This window comes from Canis lupus, chromosome 8 (assembly GCF_011100685.1).
Source record: "Canis lupus familiaris isolate Mischka breed German Shepherd chromosome 8, alternate assembly UU_Cfam_GSD_1.0, whole genome shotgun sequence".
Classification (NCBI taxonomy): domain Eukaryota; kingdom Metazoa; phylum Chordata; class Mammalia; order Carnivora; family Canidae; genus Canis; species Canis lupus.
In genome coordinates, this window is record NC_049229.1 from 14753228 (window position 1) to 14768665 (window position 15438).

Below are 15438 nucleotides of genomic sequence, written 5' to 3' on the forward strand. Positions count from 1 at the left end.
TTAAATGCAAAATAAAAATCTTGGGTAAAGACCCAGTTCACTAAAAGGATGAATTTCTATATTGTACTTCAGATGTCATGGGGAAAAATACATGCTGAATAGAATCGGCCCATGGTAGAAAGACCAGGGAAGGGCCAAAATATTTGATTTACGTTTTTTTGTTTAGTTTTATACTTCAGATAAAAGAACTCAAAGACAAAGATATTACTTTGACATACAAAAAGTGGGACTATTTTAAATTCTGATCCAAAATAGTCTTCTGGTTCTATGCTTAAACATAAGCACATTTTACATAAATGATAAGGCAAAACAAAATGCTCTAATTTCAGCTTGCATTGTCTATTCTGAATCCAGTTACTTCATGTATACCTACTTTGGTCATTGAGTTCTAGTTCCTAAAAGCTTCACTGTAACTGCCTATCTACCTACCAACCGAGCTAGGTTTATGATACTGGATATTTTAGGACCCAAACTTTAAGATGATAGCTAAAGATTTCTGATGATACAGAAATGAATGAACTTTTAATCTCCCTCTTTATACACACACACACACACACACACACACACACACACACCTTCCCACATGTATCTTTATATCAAGTTTAGTTTTTCAAAAACATATTTTTTGTTGTGTGAAGTTATTGGTAAACTTATTCAGAGATGAGGTAAAGAACTTACCCTTCTGCAAGTGCTTATTTTCAATGTACTGAGAGCTAAATGAAATTATTGTCAGAGAAATGACTATCAGAGCAAAGCAATTGCTATGGACTGAATTGTGTCCCTCATCCCCCTGCATATGTTGAAGCCCTAGACCCAGATGTGACTGTATTTGGAGATAGGACCTTTATGGAAGTAATTAAGGTTAAATGAGGTCATAGTAATATGACCTTGATCTGATAGGATTAGTGTACCTATAAGAAGATAGAAACCAGAGCTTTCTCTCTCTCTCCCTGTGTGTGCACACACCAAGGAAAGGCCATGTGATCACACAGGAAAAAGAAAGCTTCACCAGAAACCAATCATGCTGGTACTCTGATCTCAGAATTCTGCCTTCAGATCTGTGACAAGAATGAATTATTGTTGTTTAAGCAATTTGGTCTATGGCATTTTGTTATGGCAACCCAAGATAACTAATACAGGGATTAAACATTTGGTATGATTATTTCCTTAATTTTCTTTCAGAGTCAAAATAAATAAACTAGTACACAAAAAACTAAACAGCACACTAAAATTTTAATAATGGGTGGGAGGAGCATAGGTGATTCTTTTTTCTCCTTACTTTTCCACTTACTTTCTATATTTTGTTTAATAAGCATCCATCACTTTCACAATGAAAAACAATAAAAATTTAAAAATACTAGGTATTAGAAGAATCTGTAAAAATCCTCTCTCCTTTCAAGAAGAATCTCCTTTCAAATAAACTAGTACACAAAAAACTAAACAGCACACTAAAATTTTAATAATGGGTGGGAGGAGCATAGGTGATTCTTTTTTCTCCTTACTTTTCCACTTACTTTCTATATTTTGTTTAATAAGCATCCATCACTTTCACAATGAAAAACAATAAAAATTTAAAAATACTAGGTATTAGAAGAATCTGTAAAAATCCTCTCTCCTTTCAAGAAGAATCTTATGGGGTTTATAGTAAGAGACACTGACTAGTACAATAAAGCTAGACAAGCCAGGAATTAGAAATCTAAAAGCATACAAAGAAGAAGGAAGTAAATACTCTGACCATGAGATTTAATATAGTTATGGTAACGGAACCTTAAGTTTAGCTCTGAGTTTCCTGGTAGTAAGTAAAGAAATAGTGGATTAGAAAATTCTCAGTATCTTATCTAAAGAAAGTATACTAGCACTTTGTGAAAGAACATTTTTCCTTCATAAACTGCTAAAAAATCTTGTCATGGTATGTTCTTATTTGTATAAAACATGAAAAGAATATTTTTAGATGCTTGTAAATAAAAAAAAATGTCTGGAAGCTACCTGGGACACTATTGACGGTAATACAAAGTTATCAGACACTTTTGTTGCTTGGCACACTTTCCTCTTCTTTAGATGACAATATCCTTCTCCCTGAAGGGAATTACTCCTCTTCCGTTTCAGTCATGGAGTTTCTGGGTGCTGCCAACCACAGTGTTCTCTTGACCTAAATCAAGACAACCAGAGTATGTCCCAGGGATTTTTTTTACAGGAGAAAAAAAAAATTCCCTCTTCCTATTGGATGACAGTGATGCAAAGATAAGATCCCTGTCACCTGAAGCCCTGTCCTTCGCTACCTGAGAAAACTAAGAGGATAACTATGACATGCATGTAGAAACATAGGCAAGAATTTCACACCCCAGGTCCATTCTCTGGGGCCCTTGGTACTGCCCTGATTTTCAGGGTGGTTGTTCTGGTTCCTTGTCCTGCTCTGGTGGCCTTCAAATTCCTCCCTTGCACTGAACTTCCTTTAAACTATAGGTCTGTCACTTGCAATGGAGAGAATCTTGACTACTTGGATACCTCTGGATTGGAATTGTATGGACAGGAAAAGAAGGGTATGAGAGCTTTTATACTGCTTGAAAAATATTTTTTCACAATAAACATATACTATATTTATAATAAAAATACTAATAGAAATAAAACAAGAGAAATTTATCATGAAAAGTGTGTCTAAGAAGCACTGAACAATAGAGACCATGTCTACAGAAAATTAAAGGTACTAGGGCTTTATTCATGTGTCCATTTCTTACATTGGGCTTTGCTAACATCTGAAAATAATGCTGAAGTGGTCCTTGATGAAGTAACTAAATTAATGTGGTCCTCTCCTTTTATACTAGAACACATTGTAGAATATTTAGAGGATTGGACAGAGAACAAATCTCAGGCTAACAGCCAAGGATGTAAGGATCTTTGATAATCCTGGGTGAACTTTTCTGATAAGATGTGTGTGTATACACTGTTAAAGGCACAATGATATGCTTTGGATTGCAGATGGGGAAATGGTAGAGATGACATTATTTTATGAAAGAAGATATGCTGAATTGTGTTCTTAACTAAATAAAATATCACTTTGCTTGCAAATGGATGTGGGTCATGAGGTTCCTGCAGGCTGGTCCAAATTTTCTTCAAGAGGCAATTTCAGATCTGCTGAAGTCCTTGTAAGTATTTTACTCAGACCTTAGGTTAGTGTAAGATGGATTCAGCACATCGCAGGGGAAACAGACTTGAACTCTACACTTTTCCATTTTTATTCACCGACACTTAAAACCTTAGCAACCTCCCAGTGCTGGGTTCCTTTTGTGTAGCTATACATCCAGAGATCCAACTGTTTTTTGGACTAATCTGTTTGGAAGTACTTCAAAGTCAATATGTCTAAAATTGAATTCATTATGTATGTTGGAAATATGTTTTTATTCCCTCTCTAGTTTTGGATATCTCTAGATATCCAGTCATCCAAGCCAGTGACGCGGGAGTCATTCTGGATTTCTTCCTTTCCCTTATTCCCAATATATAATTGATGCCTCTCTTAAATGCTTATCCATTTTGTCTTTCTTCTCTTCATCTCCACAACCTATGTTTTTGGTTCTGCCCTAAGTGTTCCTCATAGGATTAATTAATGAACTCAACAAGTATTTATTGAGCGTCTATTATGTGTCAAGCACTGTGCCAGGCTCTGAGGATTAAGGTGGGGGGAGGAGCAAAACCAACAGCACTTTCCCTCAGGAAGCTTATAGTCTAGGAAGTTTCTGCAATACATTTCAACTGGTGTCCTTGCTGAGAGAACACATGTCCAGTTCATCCTTCACTCTACTGCTTGAGTGCTTTCTAAAATTCAAGACCAGAATGCAAATCTGATTTAATTAGTTGCTTTTAGGATAAAATAGAAACCCCTTAGCCTGGCACACAAGTCATGTACCGCTTGGCTCCTGCCTCTGTCTTCAGTCTCATTTTTTTTCGTCATAGCAGCACAAAGAGTGACTTAAGACTGACCCTTCCTCCAAAGCCACCACTGAACATATGTCATTATCCACACAAGATCCCATAGTAGGTAAAATCATGTGTATTTATAAAAGGAAATGGAAAGAAAATCTGTATTTTTTTCCCTCTCCATTTTAAGACTTTATATTTGTTCGTTGGCTCAGAAAATAATGGATCCAGATACTTGATTTGGAAGTTCCATTGCCCTTTGTTAAATACTCTCTTAAAAATAAAAGGGGATTTACAGATGAATTATTAGGAATCACAAGAGATTTTTTTTTTAAAGATTTTATTTATTTATTGATGAGAGACCCAGAGAGAGGGGCAGAGACACAGGCAGAGGGAGAAACAGGCCCCATGCAGGGAGCCCAATGCAGGACTCGATCCTGGGAACCGGGATCACACTCCTAGCCAAAAGCAGACGCGCAACCGCCGATCCACCCAGGCGTCCCTCACAATAGATTTTGTTAGTGTTATCAGATACAAGTTCAACACACAAAAAAATTAGAAAATATAAAAGGTAGTGTCATTCAAATAGTGATAGAAACTTTAAGGTAGTGAGAATATATTTGACAGAGGTTGTGTAAGACCTTAGAGAAGTCAATTAGAAAAATTTACTGAAGTAAATTAAATAGAATTAAATATATGGAGATATATAACAAGTTTATGGATGAGAAGACTTGATATTAATGTTATTTTTCCACAAATTAATGTATTAAGTCAATTAATTCTAATAAAAGTTCCAACAGGTTGTTTTATCTTGAAACTTGACAAGTTAAAACCAAAATTCACATGGAATATAAAGTGCCTACAAGAGCCGAAATAATTCAAAGAATTGGAGGAAGGATATCTTATTGGATAGTAAGGTTTAGTGTGAAGTGATAGCAGTTAAAACAGTGTAATACTGGCACAAAAATAGGCAAGTAGACCACATATACATGTGGAACATTGGTATATAACAGAGATAGCAACATAAATCAATAAGGAAAGTATAGATCTTTTTATAAATGGTACTGGGACAATTGACTATATGGAAAAATAATTGAATATTTATTTTGCACCATATACAAAATTAAATACTAAAGGGATTAAAGACCTAAAAAAACAAAAACTTTAAAACTTGAAGATCTCTTTAATCCCCAGGTTAAGACAGAATCTCTTACATTGAAAGCACAAGTCAAATAGGAAAAGAAATATATTAACTATATTAAAATTTATGTAGAAAAGGCATCATAAAAATTAATCATTTTGAGTAGATATTTGCTATATATTACCCCACACTGAATTTCATTAACTATTACTGAAAAACGTGCCTTAATTTCTTTATTTTCTATCCGGATGAAGAGTATTATTATGTATCCAGTAATTCAAGTAATTGTCATTATTAAAATAAAAATTTCATTATTTTATATGGAATAAATTAAGAGGCAAGTCAATGAGATAAATAAACATGACTGCATAAAAAAGAGCAAATACTATAAAAAAGCTGAATCATGGAAGAAGAAACCCTAATAATAAATGAAAAATACTCAATTTCACCTGTGTTAAGGTAAATCCAAATTAAAACAAAAAGGTACTACTTCATGCCCATCAGATTGGCAAATTTTTACCAGTCTGGTAGTCCCAAGCATTGGCAAGAATGGCATGAAAGAGGAGCTGTCATATGATGGCAGCAATCTGGTAAGACCTGATGATGTGAAAGATGTACAACCTTTAGTGATTCCACTTTTATATAGCACCCTAGAGAAACCATCATACACTTATAAATGTTTTTATGGTTGCCCTATTATAATAGGAAAAATTTGTAACATCTGAAACTTCCTTGAGAGTTGCATAAATGTGTGTCAGTCCATTGGGCTGCTCTAACAAATTACCACAGACTGGGTAGCTTATAGACAGAAAAATTTCCCACAGTGCTGGAGGCTGAAAGTTCAAGATCCAGGTGTCAGCATGGTTACCTTCTGGTGAAAGCCCTCTTCTTGGTTCATAGCCAGCACCATCTTGCTGTGTCCTCACATGGTGGATGGGCCTGGGGATCTCTCTGGAGCCTCTTTTCCAAGGCACTGACTCCATTCATGAGAGCTCCCCCCTCATGACCTAAACCCCTCTGGAAGGTCCCATCTAATAGTATCTCCTTGGGCATTAAGATTTCAAAATATGAATTTTGAAGGGATTCAAACATTTATACCATAACAATGCATTATTATATATTCCCACATTTAATGTAATTACTGATATATTGAGGTTATATATTTACTGTTTTATCCCTTATTTTGTATTTTTCCCATGTTCGCTATTCTCTCTTTTCTCCTCTTTTTGGCTTTTATGAATTAAATATTTTAAATTTATTTTCCCCCTCTTAGCTCAATAATTTTGCTTGCTCAAACTATTCTTTAAATGGTTGCCCTTGATATTACAACATGTATCCTTGTTTGACTAAAAAGATCTATTATAAATTACTATTTTTACCACTTCCCAATCAATACAAGCTTTGTAGAACACTTAATCTTATTTCATGCCCTCCCTTGCCTTTTGTGCTATTTGTTATCATTTTTTCACTTCTACATATATTTTAAACCTAGATTACCATTACTGATTAATTTTTAAAAATATTTATTCATTTATTTGAGGGCGAGGGGAGGAGAAGAAGAGAGAGAATCCCAAGAAGACTTCCTGCTGAGCACAGAGCCTGACATGGGGCTTGATCCCAAGACCCTAAAATCATGATCTGAGCTGAAATCAAGTCAGTTGCTTAACCACCTGAGCCACCCAGATGTCCAGCCACTATGATTTTAAAAAGTTAATAATCATTTGAATTTGACCACACATTTACCTTTTCTTGTTCTCCATTAAATCCTGCATTCCTGTGCTTACATCTGAAATCATGGTATTTTTGCCTGAATAACTTACTTTATAGTAAGTTTGGGTCTTTTGGCAAGTTCTTAGAGTTTTTATTTGCCAGGACATATTTTTATTTTTCTTTCCTATTTGAAGGATATTTTGCTAGGTGTGTAATAGCAAATTGGAAATTGTTTTCTTTCTGCAATTCAGTGATATCACTGCATTTTCTTTGGTTTCTTTTTTTCTGTTGACAAGTCAACTAACTTATTGTTTTACTTTAATTGTAATGTGTCTTTCTTCTCTGGCTCCTTTTAAGATGTTCTCTTTGACTTTAGCTTTAAGCAGTTTTACATGATGCATTTAAGTGTGGTTTTCTGGATTTCTTCTGCCTGTGTTTAAAGAGTTTCTTTAATCCAGGGTTGAGATGGCATGGCTTTTGTTAGTTCTTGAAAATTCTCATTGAGCATCTATATCATTCTCTTTTACTTCTTCTCTGAAACTGATTGTACAGATACTAGCTATTTACCATGTTCTACATATCTCTTATACTCTTTTTGCATTTTTAAAAAGATTTTGTTTATTTTAGAGAGAAAGAGTGTGCATGTATGGGTGGGGAGAAAGAGGGGGAGGGAAAGGGAGAGAGAATCTCAATCAGATTTTGTTTATTTTAGAGAGAAAGAGTGTGCATGTATGGGTGGGGAGAAAGAGGGGGAGGGAAAGGGAGAGAGAATCTCAATCCATGTTGAGCACCAGGACTGATGTGGGGCTCAGTCTCAAGACCCTGAGATCATACCCTGAGCCAAAACCAAGAGTTGGGTGTTTAACTGACTGAGCCACCCAGGAACCCCCATTTTTTTGCATTAAAATTTTTTTCTCCATGTTCTAGTCTGATGTTATCTTAGTCCAGATAGGAGTTAGTTAGTTAATTAGTTTGTTTTAATGGTACATAGAGTGAAGGAAAGTCATTGGTTGAATTAAGGAAAAAGATGTTTCAAGGATGGATTTAAGTTTTTTTGGGAGCTGGTCTATTTCTGTTTTGCTTTACTGCAAAGGCATAGCATTTGGGGGGTTCTGAACTGAAAGCCTGGGGTATTTATCAGATCTTCTCTTCTTTATTAGGCCTTAAACTTCTATTTTCATCTCTCTAGCACCAAAAGACAGTTGATAGCTTGGCTTAGATTTAGTTGTTGCTTTCTGATTGGTTTCTTGGTTTCTTACCTTTTGTGATTTAGGAACCAGTAAATTGCTCAAAGGGAAAAGTGGCCAAGAATTTCTAGCTAATTTCTCTGTGATTCTCTTTTTTTCTTGGATCCTGTTCCTAATTCCTAACTGTCTTAAATTCTAATTTTTATCTTTCTGTCCCTATAGGATTGACAAAATCTCTGAGCCTGTTTTCCACCTGACTTTTTAGTCCTGAGCCTTTCAGAAGTTGGTAAATGCCTTGAAAGAAAAGGTGATAGGAGGTGTCATGATCATTCCAATGCCTTTGTCTTCTCTCAGGGATTAGCCCTCCCATTCTGGAAACCTGACTGCTCTCAATGCCTTAGAAAATGACTTTGTTTTTATAACTTATTGAGATTTTCTTGTTGTTCCTGGTATGAGGGTTGGTTTATAGATTAGTCTGCTAGCTACTCCAGCAGAAGTCCTTAATCTCCTTTCTATTTTTTTTTTGTTCTTTTCTGTCGCTGATGAGTTATATCTAAGATGACATTTTCATTCATTACAACAGGTAGCCTCTAACTGATTCATTACTATTAATTTATACATAAGCAGAGCAAAATATCTCAAAATGAGTAATAATGTTGGAATTTAGCATATCTCTGAGAAAAAGATAAACTATCTGTGGGAAACATATTGATAGATTTTATAATGTCATTGAAACTCAGCAATGAGGAAGATTAACTTGTAAAATTTTTCTTCATTGATTTTATTAGCTTTTTAGGTCTGAGAATTATTTTTTAGTTTTTTAAGATTTTATTTATTTATTCATGAGAGACACAGAGAGAGAGAGGCAGAGCTGAAGGCGCACTAAACCGCTGAGCCACCCAGGCTGCCCAGAATTATTTTTTTAAATGCCTTTTCATTACCCTACTGGTGAATAGTATTTCTTTGTGGCCCGAATTTACTAAATCAAGAAAAATTTATCCAGGAGTCAGATTTTAATTATACTAAATACTCTCTATCAATTAACTCTGTAATCTTACCAGTGTAAATTTTATAAAAATTAAGAGGTGGGGCACCTGAGTGGTTTAGTCAGTTGAGTGTCTGACTCTTGATTTTGGCTCAGGTCATGATGTCAGGGTTGTGAGATTGATCCCCATATCAGCTATGTGCTGGGCATGAAACTGCTTCGGATTCTCTCTCTTCCTCCCCCACTTTCTCTTAAAAAAAAAAAAAAGGAGAGGAGGCAATGTAAGTTAGTGGAAAAGAACATGGATTAGGAGTTCAAATATCCAGTTTCTAGTCTTGTTCTGCCATTGATTGTGTGATTTGGATCATACAGATTTCTTTGGGCCTCTGTTTCCTTAACTATAAAATAAAGCAGCCAAATTTGTCAGTGGTTGTGGCAGGTTTTATTTTCCAAAGATGGCTATACCAATCAATATATCCTATCTCACATATTCTTAAAATGTTAGTGACACTACTTGCTGAGAGTGGGGTCTGTGTTCTTCCTCACACTTTCTGCCTTAATCTGGGCAGGAATTTGTATACTCCAAATAATAGGTTTTAGTAGAAGTGATATTATGTTACTTTTGAGGCTAAATAATTAGAAAAAAAATTACAGCTTCCACTTGGCTCTTTCTCTCTTGGGACACTTGCTGTTGGAATTCAACAACTCTGCTGTGAGGAAGACCAAATTAGTCCTCTCAGAGACACAAGATGGAGAGAGACCCATAGGGAGGGAAACCATTTTTCCCATTTCAGTTTCATTCTGTATCCTGCCTCCAGAGGTAACTGGTATACCTCTAATTCCCGGATCCTTATATAGAATTGGATTGCTTCTTGTTGGCTTTCCTTATTATAATTACTTAGTTTCTAACTTTCTCTAGTCTTCTTGGTTATATAGGCCATTCATCCTTCTGTTTTCCAGAATCCAAAATTTTGTCTTTATCTCTCATTTGCTGTTGTCTATTCTCCTGTGTTCTTTAGCCTTGGAGTTTCATGTCTTTTTATTTCTTTTATTTTGTTTAATAGGATTGAGAATGAAGCAAAAATAAATGCTTATATTCTGTGCTCCATGTGTAAATGTAGGTGTTCTCTTTCCCTTTCTAAATTTTATATTATAACTCTGCTTTCTTCTTTGTCTTTGCATAATCTTTGAGAGTTCTGATTTTAACAAATACTAAAACTTCCTGCAGGGTCAGGTATTTCCTATGATGTTTCTAATGAGATACACTGTTGGATGCTTTGTTTTCAGTAGCCCATGGAGAAAAGAATGGGAATTAAAAGATAATCTCCCACACATATATGATCAGTTGATTTCTTTTTATTTTAAAAATAACTAATAGATTTCTAAAAGTAGTTTTAGGTTTACAAAACCCTGAATGGAAAGATCAGTAGATTTTTTTTTACAAAAGTGCAAAGCTAATTCAGTGGAAAAGGGATATCCTTTCAACAAATTGTGCTGGAACAAGTGGATACTTATACACAAAAAATAATGTGTACCTCACACCGTATACAAATATGAATTCAAAATGGATCATAGACCTAACTATAAAATCTAACCCATAAAATGTAAAGAATAAAACGGGCGAAAGCTTTTATGACTTGGGTTAAACAAAGATTTCTTGGATTTCTATAAAGGATTAAACATTCTAAGTGTTAGTGAGGAAATGGAGCAACTGGAATTCTCATACATTGCTGGTGGGATTGTAAAACATTTTGGAAAACAGTAAAGTATGACCTACCTTATGCTGCAATCATTGCACTCAAGAAAAAATGAAATGCATATGTCCATATATTGTACACAAATTTCACAACAACTTTATTTGTAATAACCATAAGCTTTGGCAGACAATTCAAAGGTCCATCAACGAGTGAATGGATGAACTATTATATTTTGAAATAATGGAATATAACTAGTAATGAACAGAAATTAACCACTGTTGCATGGGCACTATGAATAAATCTGAAAGTAATTGTGCTGAGTTAAAGAAGCCAGCTTTCAAAAAGTACATATTATATGATTCCATTTACATTACATTCTAGAGTATGTAAATTACTCTGCAGCAATAGTAAGCTGATTAGTGATTACCTGGGAATAGGGTGGGGCAAGAGTGGGAAGGAGGAATTATAGTGGGCAGGAGGAAACAAAAGAGATCCTCCAAACTCAGGATGACTGTGTTCATAATCTTGATTGTAGGTGACGATTTCATATGTGTATTTCTATATTAAAACTTACCAAATTGTACACTTTAGATATATGCAGTTTTTTAAGGTCAATTATACCTCAATAAAACTGTCAAAAAAAGGCAACCTAGGCATTTTTGCCCTGAATGTGTTTTAGTGGGTTTAAGGAAAACAAAACAACCCAAAGTTAAATGAGAAATTCTGTCTCTGAAGAGTTAAAAAAGTCGTCATTAGAAAATGCTCCATCAACCTGAAGTGTTTCTTGCCTCTTCTCATATGGAAATATAAAATGATGACTAAAAACTACTCAATATGCATGCCAAATTGAAGTTGATTAACCTCTGACCTTTACAGATCATTTAATGAGGCAGCATGCACACTGGCATGAAGAAGGCTCTGTCAAAATGCTGAGTTTGAGATGATTCCTTTTCTGGACCTCTTTGTTTTGCTCCCAGCCCACCTAATTTGACTCTTGTCATGCTTGTAGGAGGCTGGGGGCTTTATGTGAATCCCAATCAGTCACAGTTGTTGGCAGAAACAGCCTGGTGGAGAATGATAGTGTATAAAAAGATGTATGTGATCAACAGAAAATAAAATTTCCTTTTGTCTCTGGTGAGTCCAATTTAGCAATTATTATGGTATTTGAAGAAAATGTCAGTGTAGTCATTTTGTTTAGATTATTTTGTATCTTGATGAGCTAAGAAAGGAGAGCGAATGCCGGGATAGGTGGTGTGTGACGGGGAGCCGACTGAATTTTCTGTGCTGTACACAAAGACTGAAAACAAATTGCCCACAGATTGAAATAATTTCCATGGGGTCACAGATGTCAACAACATCTTTCAGAATTGGTTTTCTTTTTAAAACAGAATTTCTTTCATGATGTTGTCCAGCTATGAAAACGAGCCTTGCATAAAACATATTTAGAGCCTTCAAAGGCTCACCGAGCTCGTGGTGATGTGTCATCCTTTTATATTATTTATTTCTCTTGCTATTGTATCGTTATCATCCCCGTCATCATTAGACATTTATTGATTGTCAATGTGCAGGGACAAACAAAACCCCACAGACACTGAATGTTTAAAACAATGTGAAAATTAAAGACTCCCTTTATATAGTCTCAGTGAATCATGTGACAGATCTGGGAATGATGAAACATTTATAATTCTCACATAAGCAATGAAAACTTTTTAAAAATTAGCTTTTAAAAGCAATAGAGTACCACAGTTAGTGGATGATGACTATTATAGAATATTCCTGTCTTTTTTGTATAAAGCTGTCTCAGGAACTATCAAAGCTCTTCAAATGGAAGCAGTAATTTTGGCCTTAGTTTCACAGAAACTACTTGTTATTGGGAAGGCCATGACGTAAGATGATTTTTTTGTTCATTCATATGGTTGAGATAAAAAACATAAACTCGCAGAGGGAAAGTACATCCTGTCATCTATCTCACTTCTTTAGTGGGTGTGCACTCATTTTTAGCATGTATCCATTCAATAATACTTACTAAGCAGGTACTATCTAGGAATACCTACAGGTAATAAGCAATTACTTTGGTGAGATATAGCACAGAGGTATGATCTAGGCATTCTGAGATGCACAGAGGAGGCCCCTAACTTCATGTAGGGGGTGGGGGTGGTGCTCAGAAAAGGCTTTCTGGAAGAAATGATGTCTTAGCTAAGATCTGAAAGATGAGCAGGAGTTAACAAGGCAGAGGGACTAAGGAAATAGAAGGCAAAGGCCGAGGCCAGCACACATGATGCTCAGAGGGGAAAGAGAACTTAGCACTTTTGTAAAATGAGATGTCATTCAGTCTGGTTGGGGAACAGTAGTGAGGCATGTGTCTTGGGAGGTAAACAAAGGCCAGAGGAAGGCCTAGAATACAAGATCAATGGGGACTCACTGGGGGAGTCCTTTGTAGTTCACCTGCCTAATTTCACTTTTGAAAGGACTTAATATTGTCCAATGAGAAAAAAAATAGATTTGAAAATGGATTATTACAAATCTGTTTTATTATTCATTAATAAAATGAAAATTTATCAAATATATGAATGATAATAAACACATTGTGATTTATTTGTCCCTTACTAGTATTAGAGGTAGTTTTCACTTTATTTTATTGTAATAAACCTTTTGAAATAGGTTCTGAATATATCATTCAGAATTTAAAACCACAGCTAGTAGGCTACTTCCCCTGCAGGTTAGGAAACTAAGAAAAACATCTTCATGAACCAAACACATTCATAGTATTCTCACAAAGCACAGGTTCCATTTTCCAACTAAAATGGGCATGGAAGGGACAGCAGAATCCTATAACACTTACTTCTCTTGTGAGTTGAATTTGTATTTTTATAACTTAGAAAAACTCAATGCAGTGAAGAGATGGAAATTAGAGCTAGAAGTATCTGTGTTTTCAGACTGAGACCTGTAGATCTGTCTGTAGATCTGTTTTTTTTTCTACATGTTTATGCAGGAAGCATTGTATGAAATAGTTAATTCATGAACCCAGTAAACATTTATGAGTGCCAACCTTGTGCCAAGCATGATGCCAGAAGTTTGAGCAAACCAGGCTGACACAGCCCATTACCCTCATGTAGCATATAGTAGGTCTATGAGGAGGAGACATAGTAACCAACTGGTAAGTGAGATGCAAGGATGGTTAAATGTTCTTATAGTGAGTATAAAACTTCCCGATGCCTGGGGCAGTGGTGAGTGCTCAAGTGCAAGGTAGAGGAGGCTTATATCGATACCTCTCTTTAGCCTCTAAAGAATCTCTGTGAATCCTGCATATTTGTATGTTCATGGTCCTTAGTCATCAGGACTTCATTCTTTTTTGATCTGGCTTCTTGTAGCACTCCCAATTTTTAAATGTGTTTTTCCTCTGCAAATTAAGAGTTCTGCTGTTAAGAACCTCTCCATTTGTGTACTAGGAGGGCTGACTCAAAAGTTAATTGATCACTATAGGATCAAGGAAGAGCCTGGAAGTTAGAGTTTAAATGGACCCTTTGTAGAGAAGCCATGAAGCTTGGACATAGGCTGTGCATGCTGTGATTCTTGGTGGTAGTCAAGCCCCAGACTGTGTTTTGTTCCCTAGTTAAAAATGCCTTCGAATTGTTATTATTAGTTTTGCTTTACAAAAGTCTAGTAAGTTGAAGTCCATGACCTTGTTTAATTGATGAATAAACTTAGATCCATGGAGATTATTTTTGTTTTCAATAAAATATTTCTTCTTTTATTTTTCTTAGTATCCAGCCCTGTTAGTTGGATCCATGGAGATTAAATGGAATGATACGTCTACGGTTCTTGTATTTTCCTTAAATCATGTCTTATTTGTCCATGCTAAATTAGGGGATTGTTTTGATTGTAGAGTAGCCTTTTTAATTAAATACATGGATATGAAGCTGAGCCTATAGTGGACTTACTATGCTAAACCATGGGTAGACCTATACCTTATAAGCAGTTTGTGCATCTTTGATGGAAATAGAATAATCTTAGGTGGTGAAATGTCATAGAGGTGATTTTTGTTTTAATTTCTTGAAGTTTAGTGGGTAATGAAATTTGTTTGAAGGTATATATAAATGTGGGAGAGCAAAGGTGTAGCACTATGGTGTTTTTCATGAATGTTTTCTTTTTCATTACTGGAAACAAAATAGTCTTCTGTCCTAACCTCCCTCTAGCATTTTGCCAAGATGTCTGTGCCCTTTGCTTCTGGGACTCTGTGGTTAAAAAAAAATCATAGCCAGTCAGATGGCATGTGTGTTATTTGATACATTACAAAGAAAAAAATTATATATATATTTCACTAAAGTTGGCTTCTATAAGCTGCATGTCTGAACAACTAGTCTTTTTTATAGAGATAAAACTAGATTTCATATGGTTATGGACTCTAACAATTCAAATCCATTTGCTCACTCTTGTTGGTGCATGACTCATGGAAATGGATTTTTTTCCTTTAAGGCTGCACTGTGGGTATTCACAGCGAAGGCAGTCTTAAATGCTTCTAAGACTTAATTAGTGGAACATTACAGACACACGGGAAATCCCCTTGCGGTAGGGTTCTCTATTATGCTGCCGTGCTTGATATGCTTCAAGCATGGTTTCTCCACTTTAGAGAGAAACTGATGTATAAGGTGGCTCTGGGAATTAGTAGAAACCTCTTAACATTTACATAGAGATATAGGCACAGTATGACTAATGGATCCTGTTTGATTTTAAAATATTGTCACTTTTGTTTCCTATTTTGCAAAACCCAAAAAAGTTATTTAGCAGACAGAGCCCAAGGGTCCA